We start from the raw sequence: 12,472 nt of genomic DNA on the forward strand, positions 1-12,472 counted from the left end.
TCAGGCCCTTGACTTGACATGGGGCCCGCACGTAAGCCCAGCCCCTGGGAGTGGGTGAAATCCTGCCTCACCCCTTCCCTACACAGACGAGGGGCCCTTCCCACCCCCTGCAGCTCGCGTGCTGCTCAGCTCAGACTGGTGGTGCCAGGACCAGGCAGACACTGGGCGAGGCTCTGGAGGGGCACACCGCCACCCGGCTGGCCGTGTGAGCAGGGATCGGGGAAGTGCCTCCATCTGCCAGCGTTCCGAGTAAACGGAGTGTGGGATCAGGCATCTGGGATGGGGGTTAGTGCAGAGCACACGGTGGGGGTGGGGGGCATTGCTGAACAACGAGACTTTGGACGAACACAAAAGGCTGTGAGTGACCAGCTGGATGACAAAAAGTCCTTGTGGACACCTGAGGCTTTGTAGTGACCAGTCAAGAGGCTCTGATCTCTGCAGCACAGGGCAGGCTGAAGGCTCCATCGTGAAAGGGCCACTGCAGGCAAGCTCCAGCACCAGCTCACTGGTGGTCCCGTGCCCGGGGCGGGGGGGGGGGGGGGCGGGGAGGGGCAGTGACCATTCTAGAATGTGATGTGTCTGTCCCTGCAGCTGGACCATATGGGTCCAGGAACCAAGCGATGGGAGCAGACGTGGCCCCCACCATGCCTCCGATGACCCCGCCACCCATCCCTGCAGCTCCGGGGTCAGTCCCACAGGATGAGTACTTCTGCCACGGACACAGCCGCAGTCCCACTGAGCTGAAGGCCACGGCTGCTCCCGGGGCACCCCGGCTCCTTGCGTCCAGGACCAAGGGTCCGGGAGTGACCCGACCACCAGGAGAAGGCAGGGTCTGGGTGGGGTGGAGGCAGGGGTGTGACCATTCCTGCAGCTAATGGACACGTGTAGCCACAAGGGACCTCAGGGGCAAGGGTTTGCACACCCCAGGTGAGCACCAGGCCAGGCCGACGTGCGGTAGGGGTGGGCGAGGGGAAGGAGGAGTGGAGCCTTAGAGACGAGGCCCATGCCACAGCTCTGGCTGGGGGCCCACCTGTTCACCGTCCCCCGTGCGTCTCCCCAGGAAGAGAAGCCCACGGGTGCCCTGGGAGCAGGGTTCCAGGGCCTGGTGTGACAGCGGTGAGTGCACGGCTGCCTCGACCTCCTTCCAGCTGCGAGCGGGGCTGCACCAGAGGCTGGCTCTCTCCTGTTTTGTGTCCTGCACTCAACAGGGGCCACCCCGAGTCCACTCCCCAATATGCTTGCCATCAGACCCTGCTTCTGGGGCCCGGCCTGGACACATGCCTGGCTGCCGGCCGGGATACTCCCTTCGCACAGGGTGCCCTGTGCCAGGACTGCCTTCAGCGGGTCTGTGAGCCCAGGACAGGCCTGCCCGTCTCGGCAGGAATGCCAGGTGACACGGCTACTGGGGCAGTTAGATAGCTAGAAGAGCGTGACTTTCCCTTGGCAATGGACAAAGGTGTGGAGAGGAGAGGGACCTCACTGCCCAGCAAAGGGAAGGAGGGACATTCGGAGCCAGCCCTTGGCCTGGACATAGCCGGCCCAGAGCCCTGACGGGGCTGTGCTGGGTGGGGAGGGGCAGCACCCAGACAGGAAAACCAGAGCAGTCACCAGCTTGGGGAGCAGGAGGTTCCAGTTCCCCGCACAAAGGGGACTCATGGGGGAGGGTGCCTGGGGGGCTCCGTCGGTTAAGCGTCCAACTTCAGCTCATGATCAGGTCATGATCTCAAGTTTCATGGGTTTGAGCCCCACGTCGGGCTCTGTGCTGACAGCTGGAGCCTGGAGCCTGCTTCAGATTCTGTGTCTCCTTCTTTCTGACCCTCCCCTGCTCTCTCTCGTGCTCTCTCTCTCTCTCTCTCTCTCAAAAATAAACATTAAAAAATTAAAAAAACAAACAAAGGGGATTCATGGTGGGAGAGGGGACCCAGGAGCCTGACGGAGTACTCGAGCAGGAAGTGGGGGCCTAAGGCCAGGACAGGCCCTGTGCCCTTGGCAGTTGGGCCACGCCCCCTATTTGGTTGGCAGTGACCTTGGGCCAGGTAGGAGCCTCTTTGGACTCTGCCCAGGTGAGACAGGAGCAGGGTTGTGGAGTGGAGACCTTGGGAAGGCAGCTGGACAGAGGGGTCTGGAGCTCGGGAGAGAAGACCATGGTATGTGACTGGTGTCCAGGGCCCAGGGAGTGGGGGAGGGGGCGGCTTCAAGGGCAGGACACCCTGGCCAGCCCAATGTCCCACAGAGGTGGCCAGCAGCAGAAGGTGGGCATGGTGTGTGACCCGAGGGTTAAGGGCCTTGGGGCTGAGCAGATTTTCCAGGAAGGAAAAGGGAATCTGAAAGGGAAGAGGGCTCTTCCTGCGGCTTCCCTGGAGGAGGGGACGGTGGGGGGACAGCCCTGGGTGACAAGGGGAGGGAGGACAATCCTGAGGAGGGTGGGTCTGCATTCCTTGGCTGTGGGCCACCTTCTGCCTCTGCCCTGAAGGACATCCCCCCTCTCCAGCCCGGGGCCGGGAGGAGGGCAGAGGGCTGGCTGTCCACCTGAGCCAGATAAGGACAGAACTAGGTTGCAGGCTGCCTCAGGCCCACACAGGGAGGCGGCAATCTTGGCTCTGCCCCATCGGGCAGCTGCGGAAGGATCCCACTCACCTCCTCGGGGCAGAGGCCAGCGGCAGAAGGAGCTTGGTAAGACAGGTGGGTACAGGGAAGGCAGCCCTCCTGAGCCCCGTCCTGGCAAGGGTCTTGAGATGACCCCATGCGGTGTCCCTGCCGCCGCCCCACGGGGGACAGCAGGTGGCTCCCGGATTGGTCAGCGCCCCAGCCAGGAGCAGCACCGCCCTCTCAATCTGTCAGCCTGATTACCGATTACCTCCGCCCAGGGCGCCTCCACCCTCCGCCGAAGGGGGGCGGCAGGCGGAACCTGACCTGCACACCCGCCCGGGGCCACCCCAGCCCTGCCCCCTGCCGGGAAACCGCTGGAGCCGGGAGGAACCCCCACCCCCACCCCGCCACCGCCCACCCCCACCTCCCCGGGCCGCATCTCCCACGTCCCTGCCGGTAACCTGCACCCTCGCCCACCAGGGAGGGAGGCCGGCCCGGGGCTCAGACTGCCCGGTCCGGGCGAGCCAGAGCGCGGAGCTCCCGGCCGCTCCCCGCTCCACCGGCGCCTTGCCCCCCCACGCCCGCCCCAGCCTCCCGGACCCGAGCTCAGCGCCCGTCGAAGGAGCTTCGGTCTCTGCTCCCTGGCCTGCCCGGGTCTGGCCCAGGCCTGGGTGTCCCACCTGCCCGCGCGGCGCCCCAGCGCTCCGAACGCAGTCTCTCGGCTCGCGGCTGGGCCCGCGCCACCCGAATTTAAACCGGCCGCGGCCCCGCCCTCATCTGGGGGCGGCGGCCCGGGGTGGGGGGCGCGCCCCGAATCCGGGTGGGGCGGGCGGGTACCCAGATCCCGGCGGGGGCCAGGGCGGCGCCCCGGGCGCGCCCCTCGGTAGGCTGGCCACCCGTGAGCACCCCTGGTGAGGAACGGCCCCGAATTGCAGGGGGGCGGCTGCCCTCTCCCTCCTGCCCCTTTGACCCCTTCCCCAGAGTCTCCCCGCGAGGGAGCGGAGGTGGGCACAGGGTGCTGGGGGAGGGGTCCATCCCCCCGCCCCTCTCAGCGGGTTCAGTGGACTTTGTAAAGGAAATGCACACCTGACCGGCGGTTTCACTTTCCAAAACGCGACTGTATTGCGGGAGAGCCGGTCGGGAGGGAAGGTTCGCACAGCTCCTCTGCTCACATGTGCGTGGGGGTGTGGGGGGAGTGCGCACTGCTGGCCACCTGCTGGGTCTGCTCAGTCAGGGGGGCTGGGGGTCAGCTCCCCCCACTGCTGCTTAGGTCCTGGGTGGGCTGAGCCAGGGTTCCGCAGGGGCTCCCCTCTGTGTGCCCCTTGGAAGAACTGGGGTTTCTGTGTCCCCAGCTGGTTCCCCTGTCTGGAAAAGATGGCCAGACTTCACCCCACCTCGGCTGAGGAGCCTCCCCCTGGGCTCAGAGGAGGTCCCGGGTGCATCCCAGAGCTCCTGGCCCTCCTCTCAGAGGCCCACCCTGGCACCGTGAGGCAGTGGCTGCTAGAGGTGTTGGGGATAGAGGCCCGGAACCTTGGGGGCACCACCTTGGTGCCTCCCACCAAAGCAGAGCCCGAGGCTCTCTCCCATCCCCCAGTCCCTGCCTCGAGGGCTCAGTCTCTCTGCCCCCCTAGCCCTTATCTTTGCCTGGTTATTTTTTTTTTTAATTTTGTTTTTAAATGTTTTATTTATTTTTAAGACAGAGAGAGACAGAGCATGAGTGGGGATGGGGCAGAGAGAGAGGGAGACACAGTATCCGAGGCAGGCTCCAGGCTCTGAGCTGTCAGCACAGGGCCTGACGCAGGTCTCGAACTCACGAACTGTGAGATCGTGACCTGAGCCGAAGTCGGACGCTTAACCGACTGAGCCACCCGGGCACCCCTGCCTGGTTCATTCTTGACCACATACTTGAACAGGGCCACCCTGACAGTCACCGAAAGTGTACCTGGAGACGCCCGTGCAGGTGCAGGCATTTCTGGGGTGGAGGGTTCTGGGGTCCACCCCCGTGGCTCTGCCCTCACCCCCACCTACCAGGCCCACACTCCCACCTGCTCACCAAGGCTCCCTGGCCCCCGGGGCTGGCCTCTGGCCACCTGTGTGCCCTGGTGCACATCCACCCATCCACGCTTGACGTTCTGTGTGGCTGCTGCTGGCCACCGGGGAGCCCCGACCCCCAAGGGTAGTGAGCTCCGGCAGGGGCCCGTGTCCAGCAAGGGGCGCTGGCCCAGCTGCATCTCTGCCCGCGAGGCCCCGGGACACCGTCCACGATGGCCCGCTGGGAAGCGTGGCTGTGCTGGCTGTGGCTTGTGGCCCAGAAAGTGCCTCAGAGTCACTCCTGCCCACGACCAAGCCGTGCAGGCAGCATCGCCACCAGGCCTCGAAACCCAGGTGCGTGCCAGCCCCTCTCGTGGGAAGGAGGACAAAGGCTGGCCCTGTCCCCGCCGTGCCCACTGGTCCTCTCCCGGTGTCTCCAGTTTCTTGCAGGAGCCTCCAGGTCAGCCTCCGGGACCCCCTGGGGAGCAAGCCTGGGTGACTGTCCTACCTCCCCGGCCCCCAAGCCGACCCCGATCAGGACCTCTCAGAGCCAGTGCCTTCCCAGAGCCCCAGCCCAGTGCGTCTGCCCAGCCACCCCCAGGCCTAGGCCTGCACTGCGGCACAGCAGGGAGGGCCTCAGGGAATTAGGGGGAGGGGCTGTGGTGTCAGGAGGCCGGTGGGGTGACTCCCCCTATTCAGTCCTGCCAACTGCTCTACCTGTGGCCGTCATGTCCTGAAGCTGGTGGCCCTACCCCAGCCAGCTGTCCTGCTTCCCCTAGAGGCCCTGTGGGCCAGAGGCTCCGAGGAGGGGGTCCCAGGGCCATGTTACCGTGCTGACCCTGGCCTGGTCTAGGAGGTGGCCGTGTGGGCTGCGGCGCTCGGCTACAGGCCCCACTCGGGGCCTGTAGGGCTCGGCCCGACTCAGCCTATGGGTCCGTACGGCAGCTCGTCCACAGAGTGGCCCTTGGAGAGCGGCCCTGTCTCCTCCAGGAGGCGCAGCCTAGCGTGGCAGTGTGGCAGAGGTGGGCAGGGAGTGGAGCGGCCGGCTGACGTCTCTGTGGCAGCCCAGTGGCTCCAGCGGCAGGCCCGGGGGTTGGTACCCACGAAGGCAGCCCCTCCTTGCAGGGCCGGGCCCCTCCAGCAAAGGGGCAGAAGGAAGCTGTGCTCCCCGCGGCTCCCACGGGAACCCCTGTCATTAGAGGGGCCTCATGACATGCCTGCCTCCAAGAGGCGCCGCTGCCTCTTACCCCCTCAGTACCCCCCTATCCTGGGCCCCCCACCCCGTGCCTCATGCTGCTCCCTCTGTCAGCAAGGACTCACGGCACAGGCGGGCCCGGGCAGTGCAGCCGGAGGACTGGGCCATGGCCTGGCTTAGCCCAGGCAGCTGTGAGCCTCAGGACATAGCTGGGGGGGTGGGGGCGGGGAGCCTCTGCCCAGACAGGCTGTCGTGCAGGACGCTCAGCGCTGGGGTGAGCTGACAGGGTTATGCCCTGTTAGGGGTGGCATTGTGTCCCTCCCCCATGCTCATATATGAAGTCATGACCCCTGAGCTCCTGAGAACATGCCCTCATATCGAAGGTCATTGCAGGCGTAATCGGTTAAGATGGGGCCTCCTGAAGTCCCGACTGCCGTCCTCACGAAAAGGGGATTTTGGACAGACGCACGAGGGAAGATACCACCTGCAAACCAAGGCAGGGGGCCTGGAGCAGACCCTTCCCTTGTACCCTTTAAAAGGAATCAACCCTGCCCATGGCTGGACTGCGGGCTTCCAGACTCCAGAACTGTGAGTCAATTTGTTTTTCCTTTCTTTTTTTTTTTTTTAAATTGTTTTAATGCTTATTTATTTTTGAGAGAAAGACAGAGAGAGAGAGAGACAGAGAGAGACAGAGAGAGCAAGCGGGGGAGGGGCAGAGAGAGAGGGAGACACAGAATCCGAAGCAGGCTCCAGGTTCTGAGCCGTCAGCACACAGCCGGATGCGGGGCTCGAACCCATGGATGACGAGATTGTGACCCGAGCTGAAGTCGGATGCTTAACCGACTGAGCCACCCTGGCGCCCCTCGTTTTTCATTTCTGTTGCTTAAACCACTCAGCCTGTGCAAACGGAGATAGTCCCCAGTTGTGAGAACCAAACCTGGCAGAGCAAGTGAAGACGGGGTCTGGGACTTCGGCACAGGGGGAGACCTGGAAGCCGCTCCTTGAGGCCCCGCCGCCCCTGTGCTACAGGACAGATGAAGGGGGCGAGGGGAAGGTGCGGCCAGGGTGGACCCACCTGGCGACTCCCAGGCTGGGCATTGAGGGTGGATTAAACTAGGCAAGATGCCTGACCTGTACTTCAGAATTAAATTTCTCTGCATCTTGCTCCAAATATGTTTTCCTTCGAGTTATTGCATAAACAGGAGTCAACAATAGCAATACCGAGGTCTTAGCTGGGAGCTCTGCTTGTAAAGAAGAGGTGGAAGGTGCACCCTCCCTGACCCCACTCCCAGGACGGCTTGGCGTCTGAACGGTGGCGTCTCCAGAGCCATTTTCCCCGGCCTGTCGTTCGTGCCTCTGGAGGCTGGCCGCAGGGCCTGCTCCAGCCCTGACCCCTGCTGGGAGAGCGGGCTGAACTTGGCGTGGGACCTGAGGCTGCACACGAGAGGAGAGCCGAGTCTGGAAATCGCCACGAAAAGCCTCCGGTCACGGCGCCTGCCCCGGCTTTTCTTCCTCTTCGTCTCTCGAGGGGGCGGGTCTCTTCCGAGGGCAGGCAGGGCCCCAGCACGGAGCCCCCAGGTTGTCCAGCTGCTCTGGGGCCACCTCTCTTCTCCCCGGGCACCCTGCAGTGGGCTGTTCCCCAACTCCCCCCCCCCCCGGACTTCTAAGGTACCTGCAAGGCTGAGGCCCGGCTGTTCTCAGGCCAGAGCCCCGCCAGGTCTGCTCAGCCGGCCCCGTGTGCCCTCCAGCCCCGTGTCCTGCTCCTGAGGCTCTGACCAGTGCCCCCCACCCCCACCCAGAGGCTTCACCTCTACCTGGAACACAGCTCAGGAGAGAGAGGACCGTCTGAGAGCCCGGCCTGGCTCCCTGCACGCCTGCCCCCACCGCCGCCAGCCCACCTGCTGGGCCTGGCCATGTGCCGTCTCTACAGCAGCCCCTGCAGAGCCTGGGATACCCAGTAGGAGGTTTGGTTCTTGAACAGACCCCGGGTGTGCCACTGCCCGGCCAGGGGCCTCTGCCCTGCTGTACCAGCAGCTCCAGCCGGGCGGTCCTCTGGGGGAGGAGAGCAGCGTTATCCCAGGCAGCCCCCATGCAGCAGAAAGCCTCCGCGTCACCCCACCGTCCCTCCGCCATAGCCAGAGGGGATAGGGCAGGTAGAGACCACCCCTTCGGCCCTCCCGGCCCGCCCGGGAGCAGCCAACGAGGGCACCACGCCCGCTCTTGCGTCTTGAGCTCGTGGTGTTTGGAGGCTGCCCCCTCCAGCTCCAGCTGGCCTGCCAGGCTTACAGGGGGGAGGCTTCACGCAGCGCCCTCGCCAGTCAGCCTGGTCCTCTGCAGCTCGCGCCGGAGGCGGTGACGGCGCCAGGGATGTGGGCACCTGGAAGGACCTTGGACTGGAGGTTAGGACGTCAGCATGAGACAATTCCCGGAGGCAGTAGGAGGAGGAACTGGGGGAGGGGCTTTTCTGGGAGCACCTCTGGGAGCACCGAGGACGCCACGGCTGACGGGCCAGCTTGTGGGCCCAGCCCTGCCCGTTCCACTCGGCGCCCAGGCTCAAGCAGCACCTCCAGCCTCCGGCGGCCCCCTCGCACGCTCCCTGTGAGCGCTCGCACACCGAGCTCTGGGCAGCCCCCAGCCCCTGCCCCGGGCCCTGGGCCGTACCTGTGGGCGCTGCACCGACCCTTGGGCCCTCAGGCCCCAGCTGTCCGGGAGCTGCTTGAGGAGGGGAGCTGCGCCAGGCAGGCTCCACAGACAGCCAGGTCGAGCGGCTCCGGGAGCCCCCACCTGGGGACAAGACGGTGGTCGGCATGGCCTTCCTGTGTTTGCACTGTCCCCGCCCCTACGGCCTCGCTTGGCCTCTGCCCCCTGCGCCGGGCCATCCCACGGGGCCTGGCGCTGCCCTGGGCTCCCTCCTCTTGCAGCCTCAGCTCACCCGGCGGTGCCCCCTTTGCCCTCCCCACAGGTGCCAGTGCAGCTGCCGGGCCTGGGGGCTTGGGGCACAGGCTGGCCTTCCTCCTAGCCCTCCCGCCACTGCCCTTCCCCAGGGGGCCTCCGACCCTGAGCTGCCGGCACTCCCTGCCACCTGGGGGAGGGTGTGCCGACCATCACCAGGAGCTGGTGGCTCGGCCTGGGCTGAGTGGCCCCCACCTGGCCCTGCCCCCCACGCCCTGTATCTCCTGCCCCCCTGAAGCTGGGCGGCAGCCACCATGGTGTTGGGGGTCAGGCCTCCCTGCAAGGCCCGCAGCCCCTCCACACCATCCAGCCAGCTGCCGGGTTGTCCAGGGTCCCCGGGGGGCACCTGCGAGCAGGACACATTTCGGCCCCACTGGGGGAGCCCCAACATGACCCCCCCAACGCTAAGAGTGGCCGCCCTCCCGGTCAGCAGGACCCCACCTTCATGGCCTCCGTCGCTACCGTCTCCATGACCTTGTCACTCTGTCACCTCCGCGGCTCAGGGACACCCCTGGTGGGAGCAGCCCCTTGGGCCCCCTGGACAGGCCAGGACGTGACTCCTCCCCTCCACCGGGTAGCCCAGCCTGGAGACCGGTGTCCCCTGGTGGACGGGGCCTGGGGCAGCCTACGGCACGAGGGACTGGCAGTGGGGTTGGGGGGAACCACGTGGCCTGCCCAGCACCCTTATACCTCTGTGCCTAAGGCTGGGCTCACGCTGTGGGCTTGCCGTCTGGGCGTCCCCGCTGCTGGTCGCGGCCCAAGCAGACCCAGGCTGCGGCCCCTGCCCTTAGCGGCCTGCGTGGGCGGCCCTGGAACTTCGGCCACATTTGTCCACGTGGACCTGCTGGCCTTCTCGGCACAGCTCCACCAGGCCCTGGAGCCAGGCCCAGCCCTCCCTGCTGAGCCGCGTCTCCCTGTTTCCCAGAAAACAGCCTCAGGGCCTCAGCCGTGAGGGTGGGGGACAAGCGGCAGAAAGGGGATGCAGGGCTGGAGCCTCTGACCCTAGCTCGGTTCCCTGTGTGGTGGCAGGGCCGGAGGGCTCTCACCCCCAGCCAGGCCCCATCCAGCCCACCTGCGCAGCTGTGGGGCTGAGCAGGAGCCACCGCCGACAGATACCAAGCCTGCCTTGTGTGTGACCTGGGGGGGGCAGCGGAAGTGTGGGCAAGGCCCACACTTCGGGGAAACCATCTCCTCCGCGGCCACGGAGACCCCTCCTGAGCCCGATCCTGGGCCCTCGCCGGCCTCTCCCTCCTCCCCTGGCTGCCCCACCCTTGGGGCCTGGTCACCCCCCACCCGAGACTTCCCGACACTCCTGGACTGGCTCTTGCTTCCGGGAACCCCACACCTTGGCCACACCCTCCCCCATCCAGTTCGGGGGAAACCGGCCCCTCCAACCTGGAAGTCCTTCCTCCCAGGCCTGTTGCAACAGGGGCGAATCCCCCCCAGAGGGGACGCTCCCAGGTCCTTGCCAGCCCATGGTTTTCCAATGTGCTTTTCGGTCCGGCGGTCAGGTGGGCCACCCCATGGGCCATTCACTCATTCGAGTGTCGATTCCTCTATCCGATGGCCGCTCCCCAAGCGTAGACACTGTGTCCAGCAGACAAGCCAGGGAAGCTTCGTGTCCACCACCGTGCTGGCCCCCTGCCCTCCCAGGAGCACGCCTTGCCTGGGGAGGGGTGCCCACGAAGGAGGGGAACCCCAGCCTTTGGGGGAGCTGGGGGCATCGACGGGCCCCCTCAGCGGCCTGGCCCCCCCCCCACCTCCCCCCCCACCCGACCTCGTGTCGGTAAGCCCTCAGGCCTGCCCTTGCCCGGGTACACCCTCTTCGTGGAATCCGTGCTGCCGCTACCCTGGGAACTTTCCATCGGAAAATGTTGGGTGGGGTGGGCGGGCGGACAGGCTGGGGCAGGCCGCAGACGCACTGTGGGTGGAGGGGCTCGCCCGTCCCACACCGCAGCACGGCCTCCCTGCCCTTCACATTCTGATCTCATCCTCTACCCTCAGGCCCGGACAGTGCCTGCTGTGTGGCACCCCCCGTGCCCCCCCCCCCCCCCCAGCGGCCAGGCTGTCCTCTCAGCGCCCAGGGAGTTTCCAGACCGGGTGCCCCATCTGGCCCCTGGGCCACTTCCCCTCCCCCCACTCCTTCTCAGACCTCCCGGGGGGCGGGGGGGGGGCTCTCGGTCCTCACACCCTGTTCACGCATCTGCCTCCTGCCCAAGAGAAGGTGCCTCTGCAGAGCTAGCCAAAGGCTCATGGCTGAGGATGGGGAGGCCAGGGGCCCGGAAAGGCCTTGGAGCCGACTCAGGGCAGCCTCTGGCCCTTCCCAGGGGCACTTGGGGCCAGGGTCTGGGGCTGAGCCCGGCTCCTCCTGGGCAGGGACAGTAACAGCCACCCGGTGGGACTCCGAGATGGCCTCACCCCCCTGGTGGCAGCCTGGGCTGGCCAGGTGGCCTTCCTCCCACACAGAGTCCGGCCCTGACCTCCAGGCTGCATCACATCCCAGTCTGCCGACACTGCAGAAATTCGTCGCAAACCACGGCTGTGGGCACCGTCATTCTCAGGACCTGTCCTCAAGGCTGCCACTGGGTTCTGGCACAGGCTACGTCCTCTTCCAAGATGTCCCTTCTCCTTGCGCATTTGAGCTGGTGCTCCCCGGGCACCCCTTCCTGAGGCCCCACCTGCCCTAGTGCCCCCGCCCCACCCAGGCCAAAGACAGGACCAGTCCTGCCAGTGCTGGCTTCTACCCCTCCAGCCACAGGCACCAGGGCACAGGTGGTGGCGGGCTGAGCCAGAGGGTAAATGCCAACGGAGCCAGACCGGGGCCTTCCGGAAGGAATGCAGTCAGCATGAAGTCTGCAGACACAGCCCAGACTGGCCCCTCCGAGCCCCACAGCAACGACTCCCCGGCCTTTGTCGGGGTGACTCTAACTGGTGAACACGCTGTACACGCTGGGGCACGTCTGATAGGGGCAGTGAGCCCGGTGGGGCCGCGGTAGTCGGAGCCCATGTGGAGGAGCTGCCGTCAACAGGGCCTGATGCGGCCCGGAGTCCGGAGCAGCTCCTAGGTTTGGGCGGGGGGCCGGCAAGTCGGCTGGGGTGAGGAGGCTGAGATGGCCCGAGGGGGTCAGGAGGGAAGGAGGGAGCCCTCGGGAGGGGCCTCGGCTGCAGCTGGGAGACCAGGCCTCGCGGGGGGGGGGGGGGGGAGCAGCTCGAAGGCCTGAGGTTCCACCTCCCGCCCCCGCGGGGCTCCAGGTGCCAGGAGGAAGGGGCTGTCACGGGACGGGGTCGTCTCCCGGGGGAGCCCAACCGGGCACAGCCCCACTTATCTCCTCCTTGATTGGCAGCAGGTGTGTGTTAAAATAAGAAGGGGAGAAGACGTGACAAGAGTCACCCTTTGTGTCACCGGTGCGTGTGTCTCTGTGAGAGAAGAGCCCAGAGTCTGGGGGAACCTGAGATCCAGGGGCCCGCACCCCTGTCCCGGCTGCCCCCCCCCGCCACTGAGCTGGGGGAGAAGGTGGCAGGCCCAGGCAGAGGCCCCCGCGGTCCCCTGGAGGGACGGGCACACCCTAGGCTTTTGTCAGTCACCAAAAGCCCAACTCCAACTGCCTACAGAAGGGAGCACGTCTTTCCTGAGCTGGCCGGGCCAGGCGAGGAGCAAACACACACGTTCTCCGTCCATCCCAGGCTGCCTGACGCCCACCCGCC

General features: G+C 66.2%; 1 long non-coding RNA gene across 2 annotated transcripts; it reads left to right on the top strand.

Annotated features, from left to right (window-relative positions):
- The first annotated feature begins 2,054 nt into the window (after positions 1-2,054).
- On the top strand, positions 2,055-6,923 carry LOC122210996. Of its 2 annotated transcripts, none has more exons than XR_006198405.1 (3): positions 2,055-2,147; positions 6,209-6,403; positions 6,712-6,923. It is a non-coding gene; the product is annotated as an uncharacterized LOC122210996 (long non-coding RNA). The 2 variants fall into 2 exon arrangements; XR_006198406.1 differs by lacking the exon at positions 2,055-2,147 and adding an exon at positions 5,164-5,197.
- The last annotated feature ends 5,549 nt before the right edge of the window (positions 6,924-12,472 follow it).

Source organism: Panthera leo, chromosome F2, assembly GCF_018350215.1.
Source record: "Panthera leo isolate Ple1 chromosome F2, P.leo_Ple1_pat1.1, whole genome shotgun sequence".
Taxonomy (NCBI): Eukaryota; Metazoa; Chordata; class Mammalia; order Carnivora; family Felidae; genus Panthera; species Panthera leo.